Source organism: Xiphophorus hellerii, chromosome 9 (assembly GCF_003331165.1).
Source record: "Xiphophorus hellerii strain 12219 chromosome 9, Xiphophorus_hellerii-4.1, whole genome shotgun sequence".
Taxonomy (NCBI): Eukaryota; Metazoa; Chordata; class Actinopteri; order Cyprinodontiformes; family Poeciliidae; genus Xiphophorus; species Xiphophorus hellerii.
The window spans coordinates 22,174,014-22,189,851 of record NC_045680.1 but is presented as its reverse complement, the minus strand read 5'-3'; positions in this window follow the sequence as shown (position 1 = coordinate 22,189,851).

Genomic DNA, 15,838 nt, shown 5'->3' with positions numbered 1-15,838 from the left:
TGACGAACAGTCAGTGAGAGAAAGAAAGGACAACCGCCGTCTTCTTCCCCAAACTCTGTCTGAAGAGCGAGGGGCGGGGCTCCTCAATTCCGGTCTCCTGGTGAGACGTTGCCCGAACCTTCGTTACCCTTTTTTTTTTTTTTTTTTTTAAACCCATATATGTAATTAGTTGCAATACTATTAATTTCTGTGTGGTGGCGTATATTTTCTTAAACAGATTTTCTGGACTATCACCAAGTGATAATTAAATTCTCCCACTTTATGGTGTATCACACACTCCCCAACAAACAAAGGTGGCTCCTGACACTTAAGTCTCCAAAATAACTTGACTGAACATACATTTTTTTCAAAACATTGCAAAACAAAAATATGTAGTGTTTTGTGTTGCAGGTCGCTCAAGGTGAGTATACAGTGTATGATGTATATTTTACAGTAGATGGATATGTAATGTATGGTGTATGTGTGGTTCAGGTATGTAACTATCTTTCCCAAGTGTTCTATCTACAGTGTATTGGACACATAACAGGTAGGTAAGGGTAAGGGCTAATGGGTGGGGGTTGGATAGGATGGAAGTACGGTGAGGGGAAACACTGGTGCATACACTGCATTGGTTGGGTTCCAACTGCATTCACCATGGGGTGCGGCTGGTACACTGGTTGACCCAGAGTCGTGTAAGTGAACATATGTCTTGGTCGTCTTTCTCTTGTAGACCGTCTCAGGGGGACTGGGTGTTCCATGTCAGGTGTTGGGGTATTATCCTCTTGAGGGGCAGAATGTATGTCCTCCATGAATGTGGACTGGAGCTCCTCAACATATTGTCCATCTCCACTGCTTGACCCCTGCCTTCCACTTCTGACACATTCTCCTTCCTGTCCAGGTTCGGTTGGGATTGCTTCCATCAAACTGGTTTCATTCTCTTCAGCTATCTCTTGGAAAGCATCGGTAGTATTTTGATCAGGTGGGTGACCGTTTGGTCTGGGTCTCTCCACAGGTATTCGAAGCCAGTAATGAGGTGTTCCCTCATGCTCCTCTTCATCAGAGTCATCTGTGTTTGAGTACAGTACAGCATGTCTGGCCTGAAGGTCGTTTGAACTCTTTTTGGCTTTCCTTTGTGACTCTGCTGTACTTGTGGTCAGGTTCTGGACTGGTTCTATAGGTAAGTCGTTTACCTGTAACAGTAGGTTTCGGTGTAGAGTGCGAACTGGCTGACCTCCTCGCTCAGGGCTGACTTTATAGACAGGATTGTCACCCACCTGCTCTCTGACGATGAAGATCTGTTGCTCCCAGTAGTTTCTCAGCTTTCCAGGGCCCCCACGTTCACCGAGATTGCGTACCAGTACTCTGTCTCCAGGCTGAAGGACGACACCTCTGCTCTTCTTGTCATAGTATGTTTTTCCCTTTATGCTGGATTGTTGGCTGTTTGCATTGGCTATCTGATATGCCTCAGTCATCTTTCGAGCCCACCTCTCGGCATATCCATTTGGCTGTTTAAGTTCGGCCTCCTGGTCTGTTATGAGACCAAAGAGGATGTCAACAGGGAGGCGAGGATGTCGACCATACAACAGATAGTACGGGGAGAACCCTGTGGCCTCATGCTTTGTACAGTTGTAGGCATGGAGCACATGAGGTAGGTGATCCTTCCAGTTCTCTTTCTCTTTCTCCCCCAGAGTCCGGAGCATCTGCAGTAAGGTACGATTTAGTCGTTCGGCCGGATTGCCCTGGGGGTGATATGGGGAGGTTCTTGAATGGGCCACACCAGCTAATCGTCTGAGATTCTTAAAGAGCTCATTCTCAAACTCCCGACCCTGGTCATGATGGAGTTTGGCAGGGTACCCAAATCTCGGGATGAAATCATTGAAAAGCCGGTCGGCTGCTGTCTTACCAGCCTTGTTCTTGGTGGGATAGGCTTGGGCAAACCTGGTAAAGTGGTCAATCACAACCAGGATGTACTCGTACCCACCTCTGCTGGCTTCCAAGTGAAGGAAATCGATGCATAGCAGCTCGAGGGGAGAAGTCGATGTAATACTTCCCATTGGAGCTCTTTCATTTGTGACTGGTTTCTTCTGTTTGATGCATGAGCATTTCCTGGTGATGTAGTTCTCTATATCACTTTTCATGAAAGGCCAGTAGAATCGCTCCCTTGCCAAGCTCAGCACTTTTTCAACGCCAACATGATTCAGGTTGTTGTGGAGGTGAGTCAGAACTGTTTGTTTATATGTGGCGGGCAGAACCAATTGTTGTCGACTCACAGTTTTTCTGTAGAGCAGGTCATTCTCCAGGTATAATTTGCCCCACTCTCGCAGCAGCCTCCTCGTGTGTCCATCAACTTTATTTCTTTCTTCCTCTGTTAGTGGTTTGTCTTGTTGTTTCAACTCCGCAACTTTCCCAATGGCGGGGTCTTTCCTTTGTTCCCTCACCAGCTCATCATGACTGACTGTCTGCAGACCCTCGAACTGGGTTTGGCTAGGGTGTGACAAGTTGAGGGCTGCCACCCAGGCCACATCTCTCTGTTGAGCTCTCCGGCTTCCTTCCCATGCAGCACAGACGGTGTCCTCTGATAGTTCTTCAGAGCATTCAGCCATTAAAGTCTCTATATCTAGGGGCCATCGTGACAAGGTGTCAGCATCAATGGCAGTTTTACCTGGTCGGTATTTGATGTCAAAGTGGAAGTCAGCCAACTGCCCCACCCACCGGTGACCCACTGCATTAAGCTTGGCAGTGCTCAGGATGTATGTGAGTGGGTTGTTGTCCGTGAAGACTGTAAAATGTGGGGCATAGAACAGATAATCACGGAACTTGTCACATATCGCCCACTTCAATGCCAGGAATTCAAGTTTGCCACTGTGTAGGTGATAATTCTGTTCCGCTGGTGTCAGTGTGCGTGAACCATATCCAATCACCCTCATTTTTCCATCCTGAACTTGGTAGAGAACCGCACCCAGACCCTTTTGCGAGGCATCAGTATGAAGTGTGAAAGGGCGGTCGAAGTCGGGGTATGCCAGCACTGGGGGTTTGGTCAGTCGGTCAATGAGCTGCTCAAGGACCTGTTGATGTTCTTTGGTCCACTCTATTGGGGTTCGAGAGGATTGCTGGTGGCCTTTTGTTTTTCCCTGTGGCGATTTAAGCTGAGAAGTGTCGGCCTTTGACTGAAGCAGGTCATACAGGGGCTTGGCTATACGTGAAAAATCCTGCACATATGTTCTGTAATAGCTCAGGAACCCGAGCATTTGCCTGATGTCCCCAACTGTTTGTGGTGTCTTGTGTTTCAGTGTTTGTACTGCTTCAAAATCTTTGGGGTCCATCCTTACTCCATCTGCCGACACCAATCGCCCAACGTACCTGACCTCCTTGCGAAAGAGCTCGCATTTCTCTGGTTTCAACTTTACAGGTAGGAGAGGTCCTTCAGACACACAGGTTGATCCGGGGTCATTTGTGGCCTGTTATTTAACTCTGACTCAACTTGGTGGAGAGAAACTGGAATTGGTGTGGTCACACTAGATTCATACTGCCTGAGTTTCTCGCCCAGTTCTTCATACAGCTGTCTCAGACCTTCTACCGACCCCATTTTTGTGTTGGGTTGGGTAATAGAGTCAGGCTGGGACTGCATGACTGTACTGTTAAAGTGAGCATGGGGTTGTAATGTGGAGTGTTTGATTGTTATAGACTGAGTGTGACTAGGTTTAATGCGTGCACAAACATCATCTAACACACTTTCTCCAGAATTATCAGTAGCATCAGCATTCGTTAGCTTATATATCAAATCATTCAAATCCAGCAACCAACCCATACCTTTGTCTTCCCTCTCGAGTAAGGCATCAGACTGCAAAAAGGAGATGGCAAAGTCCATGCAGCTTTCTTCATCGTTTGGGTCCAGTTCACCTCCATACTGGCTATTAGTAGCAATGTCTTTTGCCACCTGATAAACACTGTCGCTTGGGAGTTTGAAAAGTTGTTTCTTAATGTTCCATATTAACTCTTTGCGAACCTCTGCCATGGTGTCTGGTTCTACTACAGATCGGTCCTCCAGTTCAGTCCTCTGATAAATTACACGTTGTCCTCCAAATCAATGAGTTGACTCCTCTGAAGATAGCGTACGTTGTCCTCTGGATCAGCAACTTGGCTCAGCTTCAACTAGAGTACGTTGTCCACTGGCTCAGCAACGTGGCTCAGCTGCAGCTTGAGTGCGCTGTCTTCTGAATCGGCGATGTGGCTCCTCGGCGATCAGCTTACGTTGAACTCAGGATCAGCAGTGCAGTTCCGGTGGAGGATCGCGGTTCCTTCCCACTCTGATCTTCCACTTTGGACACCCACGGGTTGACTCCTGGCCTTCAGCTGTATCACCTTGGTCACGTGGTTCTGGTATCTCTGGATCTTCTCCCAATATTTTTGATGAGGAGATCCCGGACGAGCCCCCACAGTTTGTTACTCGTCTCTACTTATAGTGACAAATATAACAAATGATGTTTTGTTTTGTTTTTCCGTTTTTTTTCTTCTTCTGAAGACTTTCTGCTTTCCCTTGATCTTGGAGAGCCTGTAATGACGAACAGTCAGTGAGAGAAAGAAAGGTCAACCGCCGTCTTCTTCCCCAAACTCTATCTTTATTACAAATTATTGAAATTATGAAATTATTAACATTTCCTAGAACAATCACATTCCTGTGTCCTTTCTTCTGCTACAAAAAAACACACACAGCCTTCACCTGTGTAAAAAGGTATCAACTCTCACCAATCAATCCAGAGTGCAGCGATATACATTAAAAAAACCATTTCTCAAATAAGAGGATTAATTATGTTGAATACTGCAAGAGGGAGATGTAATAATGGACAAAACCTTAAGCTCGCTCTAATGTGTTTTCAATAACTACTGTCCGACTGAATAAACTACAGTTTAATTGATTACATAGCAAGGGAGAAAAAGTAAAGTCTATAGTAATAATAATAATAATAACAATAATCATAATAATAATAATAATAACTCCTTTTTAACAGATAAAACAACACAATGTATCTCAGGGTACCAATGTTTAATCGGGGAGTGGAACGGAGCTAAAAAAAGATACATGTAGCGATCTTCAGAACGGCCGTTATGCGACCGTTGTAGCTAAAATGTAGCTAACTGCGATCCTAACAAATCCTTTTTTGTTAAAAAGATACATGTAGCGATCTTCAGAACGGCCGTTATGCGACCGTTGTAGCTAAAATGTAGCTAACTGCGATCCTAACAAATCCTTTTTTGTTAAAAAGATACATGTAGCGATCTTCAGAACGGCCGTTATGCGACCGTTGTAGCTAAAATGTAGCTAACTGCGATCCTAACAAATCCTTTTTTTTCTTTATTTATTTTCAATGTTTCAGCACATCTATCAATCAAATTACAAATCATATCCAAATATACATTGTTACTCCACATTTTTAGAGGGGGGGCAGCCCTCACCAGCTTCACACTACTAACCTGTAATGACGAACAGTCAGTGAGAGAAAGAAAGGACAACCGCCGTCTTCTTCCTCAAACTCTGTCTGAAGAGCGAGGGGCGGGGCTCCTCAATTCCGGTCTCCTGGTGAGACGTTGCCCGAACCTTCGTTACCCTTTTTTTTTTTTTTTTTTTAAACCCTTATATGTAATTAGTTGCAATACTATTAATTTCTGTGTGGTGGCGTATATTTTCTTAAACAGATTTTCTGGACTATCACCAAGTGATAATTAAATTCTCCCACTTTATGGTGTATCACACAAGCATGAAAGTTTTAAATATAAAAACAGGATACAGTTGATTGAGGAAAACTGCCACAAGTCCTCCTCCCATATTAGCTTTAGTTAGAGCTGAGCATCTCAATCAAACATCACGTTCATCTCCACCCTTGTCATCCTCCTACACTAATCTTTCTGTCATAAATTAATATCAAACAGTGGGTCCGTGTGCAGGGCATAACCTGCTCACTGTTAACGGCTTAACAAGACACTTGCTTTTCACAGATCGGTTGCCAGATACATGAAATCGTAAAGTAAAGGAAATGTTTGTTGGCGTCATTGTACAGCGTGGTCGCTGCCTCCTGAAAGCTCATGGAGAAGGCAATCATGTGGTCCATCATTCTGGATAACACTTGAAATGTCATGACCTTTGGAGAGTTAAGTTGTTGTAAAGTTGTTTGGCATTTACATACGCTGCTGTAATTAGATTCATATCGTTATTACTTTATTGAATAATTAAAACCAAGAAGGTGGCTTCCAATGGGAAGGTTATTTATGTGTGATTGAGACACTATTACACCTTGAAACCACAACGCAGATTAGGGGCTTGACTGTGATCTGTTTCTAATCCTCTTTCAAAGATGGAAACCAGTAATAAACCTATGCAACACAACCAGAGCCAAATATCCATTATGAGACTTATAATTACATTCAAAATAATTTCTTTTAAGATGAATTTCTAATAATTCTATAATTGCTCTATCTGCTCTGTCAGAGTCCGGGTATTGTTTCAATACTTTCTTAACACATGCTATACCAGCCTCAATATCAGTGTTTGTATATAAACTGTCAATGTCCATTGAAAATAGAAATGAATTATGTGGAATTTTAAGTTGCTTCACCAAATTTATGAAATGATAAATATCTTTAATATATGATGGATGTTTTGTAGATGGAGGATTAAAAAAATAGTCAATAAATTCCGCTGTTTGATATGTTTCACTTCCACAATCTGAAACAATTGATCTTCCTGGTGGCAATTCATATGGTATTGTCCATTTTCGTGGGTCTTTGTGAATTTTTGGTAAAATGTAAAACCGTCTTGGTCTTGTCTCTCCCTCCAATGTGTTTTTCTGTTTTGCATTTATGAATTTTTCTTTATGTAATCTGTCCAAAATGTCCTTTACTAAGAGGACTGTATTTACACAGGAAAAATCTTTGGTAAAATAATTTTTTCGGAGTTAACATAAAATATTTTTTTCGGAGTTAACATTATTTTATGCTATTCTATGCTAGTAACTTTTATTGAACGTAGAGCGACGATAAAAATAAAAGAATTAAAGTTGTGCTTTGTATGCAAACTGTGTAAGTTGTCAGTAAAACATTTTTGATTTACTATTTTGTCCATAAACCCCGTTTACATCGAGTTGTATGGAGCTGATATGCTTTTTTTTCTTCGTTTGAGTTGTGGTAATTGGCTAAATTCAAGTAAAAAGCCTAGCCCATTATGGATAGTTGTTAACAACACAGTGCTTCGTCATCATGATGGTTTCAACCTTTTATTGTAATTTTCTATTCACTTTGATAAGTAAGTTTATATGATTATAGAAAAAAAAAAAATTTTATATCATGAAGGATGTAAGCTGTGCGTATCAAATACAGAGATCGACAGAAATACATCTGTTTTGAAGGCCAACTGACTTAAAGTTCGTTTTTGGAATGTGGTGAGTGCTAACAAAACACGTTTCCAGCATTTTCATGTATTGTGTTCCTCAAAAACGTTTTGGGAATGGTGCCATAATGGGTGCTTTATTCCAACTTTTCAGATTTATTATTTTGTTTTAATTAATTTTACTATTTATGTCTTATTTTAATTTTTTATTTACATATGTTCAAATACATAATAAATAAATAATTTGCTATGTTCACAGCTGCAAAAAAGTTCAGCATCCCAACCTTGGACTTAAAAGTCTTTGATGACTCAAAAACTGAAGTGGATGAGGATGTTTTTGAGCTCCTTTTGAAATCCCCGAACCTTGGTGTGCTAGAGATTTGTGAAGCACAAAATCTCAATCCAGAAGGTAAGTTTTTTTGAAGTGTCATTTGTTTATTTTTGTGAACTATTTTTGGTCATTATTATGGGTTTGACTGGATAATAGGGATAGAAATTGCTTTTAAGAGCAGTATAGACATGTTGATGTCCATTTGATATCACCGATCTAGGATGAGATCAACAAAGCGTTCATCTTTGTACCATTTCACACATGTGGAAACAAAGTAACATCAACAATTTCACCTATTTCTAGTGTTTCAGTAGTTAATTGCAATGAACACAGAAAAATGTGCATGAGTTAGCTGTGTTTGTGTCATACTATTTCGTGTGAGAAGAGCTCATCAGGTTACCGGTACTTGATAGTGTAATTATGTGGTTAGAGAAACAATTTTCTCAATTTCAGTGTGTTGGCTACTGTTAACTACCAACAAGATGTTTAGATAATCTTATGGATCAGCTAAGTTGTGCAGCAAGCAGCTCCTTTACCAGTTCCAGTGGAGAAACTGAAGTGGACTCCGATGACACCATTATATTGCAACACAGTCCTGCAACAAGACAGAGAGCTGAAGACATCTCTCTTGCCCACATAAGCTATGCAGATTACTGTGCAGACTTCTATAGAGTTTTTACAAATTTGAATATATTATATAAATTACTCTCTTAAAAGCACTTTCTGCGTTTTTTCCTTCAGCATATCTTTGCACATTTTAGTCCAGATCCTTACCATAGAAGGCTCTGGACTTCACCAAAAATCTAAATTCTTGAGGTTTTTATTTGTGCTTTTTAAACATAACTTACTATTCTACTAATAACTATTATAGCTCTTCTTATACTATCTCTTTTTTGTGAAATAAAATAGGATTTGTAATTGTCTTGTGTATGGTGTTTTTGTGATGTATTGATATTGGTGGGCGATGAGGGAACACAAGGAAACTCGGAGGAGGGACTAGGAAACTACGGGGAAACACTAGGGAACTCGGAGGAAACACTGGGAAACTTGGAGGAAGCTCTAAGGAATTCGGAAACGACACTAGGAAATCCGGCGGGATCACTAGGGGACACAGAGGGAAACTTGGAAGGTGCACTAGGAAACTCGGAGGGATCACTAGGGGACACAGAGGGAAACTTGGAAGGTGCACTAGGAAACTCGGAGGGATCACTAGGGGACACAGAGGGAAACTTGGAAGGTGCACTAGGAAACTCGGAGGGATCACTAGGGGACACAGAGGGAAACTTGGAAGGTGCACTAGGAAACTCAGAGGGATCACTAGGGGACACAGAGGGAAACTTGGAAGGTGCACTAGGAAACTCAGAGGGATCACTAGGGGACACAGAGGGAAACTTGGAAGGTGCACTAGGAAGCTCGGAGGGGACACTAGGAAATGACGCGGGAACACCGGGCCCACTAACTGGGGCCGAGATCCCACTAACCGGGACCGGAGACCCTGTTACTGGGGCAAGATGCGCAGAGACAGCAGCGGCAGCGAGGGACGGAGAAACCGCTGCGGCAGAGACTGGAGGTAGCGGTGGTCCCGGAGATGCTGGATCTGGGCTGGCGGAGAGACTGTGCGGCTTGGGAGGCAGCGGGTTGCCTTTCAGCACGGCAACAGCCATCAGGCGCTCCCACTCTGCCTCCTGCTGCAACTCCGCCAGCCCCAGGTGCGGAAGTCGCGGGATCCAGTAGTCCAATAACAGGACCAGGCGAGTAGCAATGCCCAAACACTGACGGGCAGAATAAGGCTTTGCCACCTTCTCTACATAGTCTTTAATAGTTTTCCTCAATCCAGCTGGATCCATTATGGTGCGAGCCTCACCGATCGGTCTGGTCGGGTCCTTCTGTCATGAAATGGTGGATGAAGGTGGTGAGGCAAACGCTGTAGACCCAGGTTGAAGTGAGAAATGATGGTTTTAATGAGGGAAGAACACAATCCAACATCCAAAATCCTGGCAGCACAGCAGAGCGGAAGGCAAAGGCTCAACACTGGTAGCAACAGGGTTTACAAATGGACAGCAGACGAAACAATGACTAGGACCCGACAGAGATGCAGAGACACAGGTGACATTAAATACACAGGAAGTAATCAGGGAACGAGACACACCTGGGAATAATTATGCGGAGGACAGGACAACACAGAGACTCAAAGGACACAGAAACTCAAAATAAACACACAGAAAAACAGATCGTGACAGAAACAATAATAATCCATTCATGGTAGTTTGCTAAAATGTGGTACAAACACATAGAAGGTAGACTGTTTTGTGTAACATATCACAAAGTGTTCAGCAGATAATAGCTTCAGGATTCAATCCATTGAGTGACATAATGTCATCAGTTCAGATCCAGAGTCAGATCCACCTAAACACATCCATGATGTTCATGATTGGAAAATGAGCAGGATGAGTAACTCATTAACAAGGCACATCCTCCTCCCAACACCATTTGTTAACTTTGTGAAATTTCCCATGCCTTCTTCTTTATTGTTTTTCCAAATCAAGAAAACCACTTTTACCAGTAGCAGCCGAATTATGTCACGAATATGCTGCAAATTATTATATTAAAAAAAAGAAAAATTCCTTTATATACAGTTGATGTATAGTTTGCTTCATATGAAACATGTTCACTAAAAAGTAAAATATTTGGTCTATTATTGTGTAAGATGGAAGTTGGCACCTTTAATACAAAGCCTTGCTGTTTGTATTACTTTCTTCTTTCTCATGTTTGCAAGTTTGTTTAGTCTCCAAAATGGATGAGAGCAGTGCACTATCAACGTCCTCACACACTAATAAATATGATCTGCACAATGCAGCAAATTTGACAGCAATTTTTTCTTCCTGATTCTTTCCCGCTACAATCAAATTCGGCTTTCATCGAGATCTAGGACAAGCTTATCCAAATTTGGTGATTTATGACCGTCAAAAAAATATTTTAGCAACATACTGCCTGTAGAAAGGATACGGACTTTAATTTAGAGACTGAAGACTCTGAATACTGCAGTGTGCTATGATTTCCTGTTTATGTGATTAGTTATCTCTGTGCATCATGAGTTAATGGACATTAACGCAAAGTGATTTCATGCTGTGATTTATGTGGCACCAGTTTTGCTGAATATTATACAATTTTTGCAGTATTACAGACATGTGCAACACATGTTGCATTAGAGGTGAGCGCAGACAATTAACTGAAGGGCTGCATTTCTTCTGTTTAAATCTGGTACAAATTTATTTTCATAAATAGTGGTTACTTATGTAGAAGTAATTCAGAAATAATAAGATCATTGTTGTAGAGCTTTATTAAGTTCTTCTTGGTGGTTAATTACAGTTTTTTTCAGTCGCTTCTCAGTCACATTTTTCGGCTCATACTCAACATTTACAAAATAATAAATGTATTTCTCAATATCTAAATGAGTCATAAAACATGCCAGTGCCTCAGAATGGCATGTCTTTGTTTCATTGTGTAAGGATATGACAGTCAGATTGATTAGTCATGTTGTCAATATGGCAGAGCCGTCCGGAGGGAAATTCTGTCATAAACCAAGGCTAAAGTTTTGATGACAAGTACTGTAAATTGTAATTTTGGGAGATCAATGGTAAGAGATTGGACAAGAGTCACATTTATGCTTTTAATTTGTGACAGACCATGTCATTGTGATACAGAAATGAAAATACAGCACTGCAGAAAAAAACTAAAGTAGAAATCGGAACATAAGACAATCTCCTTGGAAAACAGTACATGCAGTTTTGTAGAAATAACAGTTCAGTCTTCCTACGCTTTCCATCTCCATGCTGAGAAAAAATACTCACTGGTGTTAAAGATTGAAGAGTAGGGTGAGAAAAACTCAATCAACATCTTTTTGTGGGTAGCAAACTATTACCTGATGATGTTGGAGCGATGGAAAATGCTTTATGTGCTCAGTTGGATGCCAAGAGAGAAATGAGTGAAGCATTCAGGTGGAAATTCACCTTGATGCCAAATGGTAGATGTCCTGCACTTGCATAGCGATTTAGCAAGTCTGAGGACTCCAGAGCAGTTCACTCTACAATCAGTCATTTTCCAATTCAGACACACATTCACACAATGATGGTGGTGAAGCTACGGCAGACCGACAGAAGTGAGGCGGGCATTCAGCCAGATCACCGATGATCAGAAGCTTTACCTGTAAAGTACAAAATAATCATTATTAAGTTGTACTGTCACTTATTTCCAATACCTTTCATGTAGTGTACTCTTTGTGAATACACTTGATATTTTAGATGAAAAACGTTTGTTATTAAATCACGTGTGGGGGTTTTAGGACCAAAACATTCGAACTAGGAAATACCAATAAATGAAAAAATTGCTGGGTATATACAGTCAATAATGCAATAAAGTTTTTTTTTTATGTAAATCCCATAGAACAATAGAAAAATTGAAGAAGTTCACGTAAATGTAAAAATAAATAAGATTCCCCTCCATCACTAAAAAATCCATTATGATATAAAAAAGTCATTATGAAATGAGTGACTATAGATCATAACAGAACTGTTATAGCTGATGATGGAGCTAAAACACACTGTTAACAGCGCTGTTAATGAGCGGCAACACCAAACGAGCAATGCACAGACACTCCACATAGTCCTGCTGACGGAAGAGGAAATAAAAATCATTAACATAACAAATAACCCCATCTCTAATGTATGCATTTCTGCCTTGAGCAAATGATTATCTTTTTGCCCCAGCAACTTTTTGCAAAGACCGATGGGTCCATTGACAAAAATTTGCATTTAAATTAATTTTTTTAAGTCATAGGATTTGTAGCGCTAATAGTAACAACACTCCCGAAGATGTATATATTACGGACTCTTCGAGCAAATGTATGTCTTTTATTAAATGTCATGGACAGGTTAGTGGCAGATTCACTTTTATACCTCCTTGAAATAGAATTTCATCTATTGAAACATATTGTGGAAAGAGAGAGATCTGTTTTTCTCAGAAGATGTCAAAAGAAGCTATCTCCAGTGCTGAATCAAAGGATGTTGGGCCAGTATGATAGCTTTTAGAGATGATGGTGACATACTGCTACCAACATGGTACACCTTGGATGAAACACAGACTATTGTCTTCTGCCACAAAGATGATATTGTTTGTGCTACTGGACAGAGCCACAGTGAAATCTTTCTCGCTGGTAAACTGAATTTGATTCAAAAATACCTTACTAATACAGAAAAATTAATAATAGTTGTAACTCAAACTGTTGTACCTGAAAACTGTCTTTACAGATTTATAGATGGTTGGGGACAGAAAGGATCTTTTAGCGGCCTGTATAACAGGAAATCAAATCTTTCTTAAGTATTCAAACCAGCCCACTATGAACAAAGTTATGTACCTTTCATGTCTGATGTTCAGTTTGAACTTCAGTAAATTCTCTAAACCACATATCTAGATCTGCTACTGTATGATTGGCTGATTTGATATTTGCGCTACACACAAAAATATCAAACTTATTAATGTTTGTTCCCTTTAATTCATCTCAGTTTGATTTAAATTTAAAAATACTGTATTGATCCCAATTAAATAAACAAGCCATTAGAGGCACTTACGATAACCAGTAGTCAATTCAATTCAGTTTATTTGTATAGCACCAATTCACAGCATGTCAATCACAGTTCAGTTCAATCACACATACATTACAGTTGATTCTACTTATCACACAGTCCATTAAGTTCAGGTTATTATCAGATTAGATTAGATTTCTATCTAAAGAAATCCAAGAGGCAGCATTTACTCCTCCTGGACTTTACAGAAATCCCTCATACTGAGCTTGCATGTGGTGACAGTGGAGAGGAAAAACTCTCCAGCACAGCCTGGCGTGCTGGAGAGTTTTTCCATCTGCCACGACCAGTGTTATCTGCAGGCGTGCAAGTTTACGTAAATTGCCTTTGGACAAATCACTTTTGAGGAAAAATTAAGCATTGTTTGAATAGGCTGTTAAAGGGTATCAACAAATTTGTTTCATGAAAAACAATATTTGTGATCTAATTCTGTGATTTCTCTTCCTCTAATGCTCTTTCTCGCTCAGATATCAATTCAAAAATGTAATAATTGTTTTATTTACCTGTTTGGTTCTGCTTTGCAGGCTATGTCAACTTATTTCATTTTATATAACTAGTGTGTTTTTAGCTGGGGGTTTTTTTGTTGTTTTTTTTTTACCTTGGTGTAGTTTGGAGTAATTACCAAGGCGGAGCTGGCTGTCATGAGTCTCCAAAGTTGTATTTAGGTAAGTGTTGCAGTGATTAGACATAATTTATCTGTTTGAGGTCACTAAGTGTTTCTCTGACGTTGTCCTCCAGGACTTTCTGGTAGAAAGCAGAATTCATCATTCAGGTCTTCCAGGTTCTGTTTAAGTGATTTCTTGATTTTACAGGTCTGGCAGTAATTAGGCCTGGGTGTGATGGATAACATTCACCCAAAAATAGAGTTAATTACTGTTAAATTCATTATATAATTTTTCTAAGTATATTATCACACATCTTTACCTCACTGTTTATTTTGTCGTAACCTACATGAAGAGGCTTTTATATCCACACAGGTGCAGAAAATCTAACAAATCAAGTCTAAAACAGCACTGATGATCTCTTATTCCAGCATACTATAAAGGCTGCAGAAAATGCCACAGAGATAGCAACTCCAATGTTTCTGATTCCAAGCAAAATTAGAAAATGCTATCTGCCTTTAATCACCTGGATGAATGTCAAATGTAGATTATACAGATGTAATCGCCTTCCCCTGACGCTGCAGCACATCAGTGAAATGTTCTTTTGTTCATGTGTCACATGTCACCTGGCATGCAGGTTACTGGGACTCTCTCGTCGGTCTACTGGCCCAGTGATATGACAGGTTTATTCAGAGAGATAAACCTCTTGACCTGCTAGAGCTGCTCTGTTTGCCTCGCTCCACCAGTCAACAAACAGTTTGTTTGAAGGGTTTTTTTTTTTTTTTTTGGAGTTGTCATTTTCTCGTGTGTCAGAATGTCACTGTCGACACATAATCGCTCTTGGACACTGCGAAGAAAATGTGTGCTTGTTTAGATGTTTATTTCTCAGACAGAGGTGGAAAGGTTTGTTGTAAGGGTAAGTTAAATTTATTGTAGTAAGCTAATTAGACACTGATCCCTTTTAACATTTATTTGTTGTTTGAAATAAAAGCAAAACAAAAAAATTCCACATTAGGGAAGAATTTTTGCACAATTTCTTTGAATTGAAGTGAAGTGAGGTAGGTTTTGAAATTGTTAAACTTAACTTTCTGGAGGCAATCAGAGTTTCAGGGAACTTTCAAATAGAAGTTGCGGTGATTTATATTTCTCTGGGAAATTAACATTTGCTCATCTTACCATAAGAAGACTTGAGAAGATGGGGGGGAAAAAAAGAATCCCAAAAACTCACTTTAGGAAATCTCTCCTTGGCGATAATTAGACACTATCTACATACCAACAAAATATTTTGGAGCAATATTTAGTAAACTTCACAAATTATGGAGTTTTAAATTCTGGTGTATTTTTAAATGGAATAGTGCGTCAGAGCAGTTTGTTTGGATGAGTCCAAGATTGAGCTTTTTAGCAACAAATACTATATGAATCTGTGGAAAAGCATCACATCCCCATTGGCAGGTTTGTTGGCGGAACTGTGATGCTGTGGGCCGGATTTTTCTTCCACTGAAACATTGTGTGAGTGCATGGCACTGTGAACTCTTTGACAAATCAGGACATTGGGTCATTATTAGCTTTCTTAAATGCACTCTTTCCCCAAAAAATATGGCACAGAAGGGTTTCACCAAATACAAAATCAACTTTCTTCCACAACTGTCCCTAAATCCACTGAGGCGAGCTGAAAAGAAGAGGACTTGTTAAACAATCCTCCACAATAATCACAACAATTGTGCAACCGGGGATTTAATAAAAAAACAAATATTTCAAAAATGAGTTTAAAAAAAAAACAACAACTAAAAGTTAGAATATTTCCTCATTTTCACTGTGAAACATAAATCGTTACCAATAAAATAAGTTCAGAAATGTTTTAGGCTTCTAGGAACTTCTAAATAGAAATTCATGATGTTCTGTATTT